Source organism: Cryptomeria japonica, chromosome 7, assembly GCF_030272615.1.
Source record: "Cryptomeria japonica chromosome 7, Sugi_1.0, whole genome shotgun sequence".
NCBI classification, from domain to species: domain Eukaryota; kingdom Viridiplantae; phylum Streptophyta; class Pinopsida; order Cupressales; family Cupressaceae; genus Cryptomeria; species Cryptomeria japonica.
The window spans coordinates 700,307,817-700,312,469 of record NC_081411.1 but is presented as its reverse complement, the minus strand read 5'-3'; positions in this window follow the sequence as shown (position 1 = coordinate 700,312,469).

Below are 4,653 nucleotides of genomic sequence, written 5' to 3'. Positions count from 1 at the left end.
ATGATACACCGGCTACTAAAAATGTGGACATAACACATGATGACACTAACCCTGAACTAGAAATTCTATTCACCATGAATGTTGATACTCAGGAAGTGAACATTATTGTGGACAAGGACAACACAGAGGTACATGATGATATTGCTAGTAGTAGAAACATTGTTGAGCAACCTGAAGAAAAATGTTGAGGTTGAAATGCATATAGAGAAAACAAAGCATACAGAGCAACCTTTGGATAGTGGAATGAATACCGGTAGTTTAGATGCTGGCACTAAGAAGCCAACAGAGACAAAGATACCGGCAACTGATAACACAGAGAAACCAACAAAGAAACTGATAGAGGCACATGTAAACATTGAGATAGTAAAACCGGTAATCACTGAGAAACTCAAACCACTACAGGTTGAAACACAAACTCAAACTGATCCACCGAAGGTTGATACAAGCAAATTAGTAACAAATACTAGAAGCACTGAAATAATAAAGGCAGTTGGTCAGACATCCAAATTCAGACCTACTAATGTGACAGAGGTACTTATGGACTCAATTAAGAAGATAACTGATTATAATGCATTGGCCTACAAGGCAATTGATGATACAATACCTATTCTTAAGATGATTACACCAAAATGCAATGTAGATCATGTAAAGGATTCTTTAGGACAGTTAGATACATTGTCTAAATTTATTGCTAGAAATGTAATAACAGTGGATAAAGTAAATGAGGATACATTCAAAGAGAAAATGGAAAAAGAAAAGGAAAAATTCTTTGAGGAGACAATAAAGAAGTGCAATGAACATATTAACACACTTTTACCAGCACTAAATAGAACAATTTTGGAGTATAAGCAACTGTATAGAGAAACATGCAAGCCACATCTGTTGACCAAGGAAATTGAAAAGGAAATAGGAAGAGTACAAAAGGAAATTGATGATATAGCTGATAACATCATTGGTTCATCCGAACCTATATCAGTTATTGAGCAAGAAATAGCATGATTTGAGGAAAAGTAGGAGAAATTTGAGAAGGAAAAAGCAAGGATCAAGGAAAATGCCAAAGAGCTTAAGTATAAACTTAGTCCTAAGTTTGATACTCTTATCTCTCTGAGAAATGAGATCTCTAAGGCATTAATTCAAGGAGGAAGATCACCGGAGGAGCATATGCATCATCTCACCGACACGATCCAATGAACTGAGGCAGCCATGAATGATAGCAATAGATTCATGCAGAGTTTAAATTTGGTTTTCGTTGATATATATCAGATTGTAACCAATTGGTTACAAACCTTAAGGTGAAATTTTTCACTCGTTTGACAATTTTTGACAACCTTTGTCATTAATGTCAAAGGGGGAATAGTGGATAGAGAAAAATGGATATTCAGAGGAGATCATTTGCTCATGGGGAACACATATTTTTGGTAAATTTTTGGACTTCACTTTTTGGAAACTGTTTTTGGATTTTTCTCATGAGTGTTGCCATCAATGCCAAAGGGGGAGATTGTTGGCATTCTACACTCTAGTGAGAAATGATGGTGTTGTCATTGATGGCAACTTACTGGAAACCTACTGGAAACCTTCAAGGAACCTTGTGGCATTCATCTGATAAACCACCGGCAGGCACCGACAGACACTTCACTGGCAGTGACAACAATGCATACCGACACCCCAGTCGACATGGAATATTGTAATAGACTCATATATGTATGAGATATTATAAATCATTTTGATATAGGAGATGTGATAGGAATGAGCGAATAATAAGGAAGATATATGTGAATGCATAAGGCAGATTTTGTATAAGGTTTATGGTTATAGTATGAGCTTAAACCGGTACTGAACCTAGTAGAGTTGATACTAATTTCAAGCAATACATTGTATTGGATTTTCATAATCCATTTTGTAAGTCAGTGAGACTTCTATTTTGTAGATTGAGTAGTGAGCTCTGGGCAATTGGTCTTCTTGGATGTGCAGGCCCCTCATTGTAAGTAATATTTATTCATTGGCCAGTGAGTGAATATTGTGGGTCACAAATCCCACCAAGGTTTTTCCCACACCAGGTTTCCTCATTAAACATCTTGTGTTATTGTGTGTTTTCTATGTTGTCTTTACTGTTCCTTCTTATTGCATTAATTCTTATTTACCGTTACACTGTTTTGGAATGCAAAATACTTAATAAGGTTAAATATTTTGGTAACTGGTTAGATACTGATTCACCCCCCCTCTCAATGTCTTTGGGACTATCGTTAATCCTAACATATTCATTACATAAGCATCTTTGCTCCAAATTGATGGAGATCATGCATTGTCATATTTGTCCTTTTTTCCATATGAATCACTTTGTCAGTCCATTTTTTGGGTTCTAGTGACCATGTTGATCAATTGAGCATGGGGCTCTAGCGCATCATAGAGATGTTCACGCACTATGCTAGTGTCCCACAAATTTGTCAGCTCGCAAGTGGCAGTTTAGCATTATGCCTACACCCGGAAGAGTTTGTAAGGTCTCTACCCATGACCATCGATGTCAGGATTCCTTCCAGTGCCTATATCACTTCCATTTTGACACTCTCTAAGGAATTTTTGATTGTTTAACAAAATTCCAAGCTCTTAGCATCCACTTTTCTTGATTTTACACAGGCTTTTTCAACATTTGAAGACCACCATCATTGCTTCTTCTTAAAGAACCCATGGTGCCATCTTCACAAGTACTAGAGGGGAGTTCACTACCTTCTCTTAATTAATTTTCATATCTATAATCTCTCATTTTAATTTATCTATTTCCTTAATCATTTATTTTCCCAACTCTATCATTTTTATTTCCCATCGTTGTTATCATCTGGGTTGTCCATGGAGATGGAAACACCAAAACTGGGGTCTGACTAAGGTAGGCCTCTATACACAACCCCCAACATTTTCCTTTCTCATTTGTGTGCAGTTTTATAGTCATAGGGAAAGAAATCATCTTGTCGGAGGCTCCAATCATGGACCGGTTGTGAGTTCCTCTTTCCTTTCTCCTATCTTATTCTATTGTTTCACATTTTGTATTGCTTGTTTATTTTACAATTGTATTGTATGTTTAATAGTTCAATCACATTTGTCACTTTTGTATGACTTTTGTACTCTGTCCATACAGGACAACAGTGCATCATGCTAGTGTCCCAATTCTGCGCGCTCATCCCAAAGACAGAGACTCAAAAGAGTCGTTTGGGAGTCTCATTTGTGCTCTATTAACTTAGTTTTGTATTTTCATCACCTAGCTCAGCTTTAGCACCAGTATAAGTGAGGTGGAGTGAAGGTAGGTTTGTCCCTTGAGGTTCATCACCTTGAGGGTGGCAAATCCCATTCTCTATAATTATAAAGTATATGGTGAAAATACAAACAAGATTTGAATTATAAATACAACATTAATGTGAAATTATCCTAAGGAATCAAATAAATTATTTTATTCCAAATTCCAAATAGAAAGGTGTTTGTCTTTGAAATTAATTGATGAGAATAATGCTAAACTATTTTAAAGAATATTATAAAAGTGAAAAAATTAGAATAGGCATCCTAGCATCCAATTTATAGCCAACTTGTTGAATCCAAGAAATTTTTTAAAGCCCCAAATAAACTAGTTGACAAAAAATATAGAAAAAAAAATTCTTTCATGGTTGCTTTCTTAATCATCCATTTTTGTATGCATTCATTTATTTTTCTATACAAGCTTCACTTTTAACTCATTGGAATGGGTGAATGGGTCCCCATATAATATTTTGGTAGAATTTGGGATATGCCATCCAAGGCTTTATTATAGAGATAAATAAAATATAATATATCATAAATGGTAATGTAAACCAAGTGTTAGAGCTATTGACCAATGCTAGGCACTCAAAATCTCCATTCATCTCCAAACATATATCTCACACATGTGAATACATAAATTTAAATGCCCCATACATGTGGAATCTCTTCAAATAGAATGTAAATCCTATCTTGTAAATAATTTGTCTTAACTTATCATAGTTATCATATCAGTCAAAAGATGTTCATAAAAATTATCATGATTGTTCACGCATACTATCATAGGAATTTTTTATAGCTAATATACATGCTATTTTGAAATGATAAGTAGACTAAGAAAAATCCCACACCCCCTTCCTTAATGCCACCTTATATAAAATGTAAACCAAGAAAATAATAATAAAATCTTTTTATCATGTTGGACATCCAAATTCGCTTTTTGATGATTCATGGAGATACATTGAATTGTCTAGCTAAATAAATAATAAAATAAAGTATCATAGTCATAGCAAATATCACCCAGCTCTAACACAAGGTAAAAATGTAACCAAAACCATAATCATTGCTTTTCTTAAAGAATTGTTCTCCTTCAACCCCTCTACATCTCTATGACCACCCTAAACATGAAGAGCCTACCTCGCCATGCTCCATGGAGCCATAGTAATATAAAAAAAATGGAAAAGGAGTACAATCTATTAGAAATGATAGGTGGCAACATCACAATTCATGTCAAATCCATTATTATGATCATGCTTATGAAACTTGTACTTTAAAATTTTCAATGGGAATGACAACTACTGAGTAATTCCATGGCCAATCTCTTCATCTTCAAACAACCAAGTTTGTGCTTCTTAGCACAACCACTTAGAATTA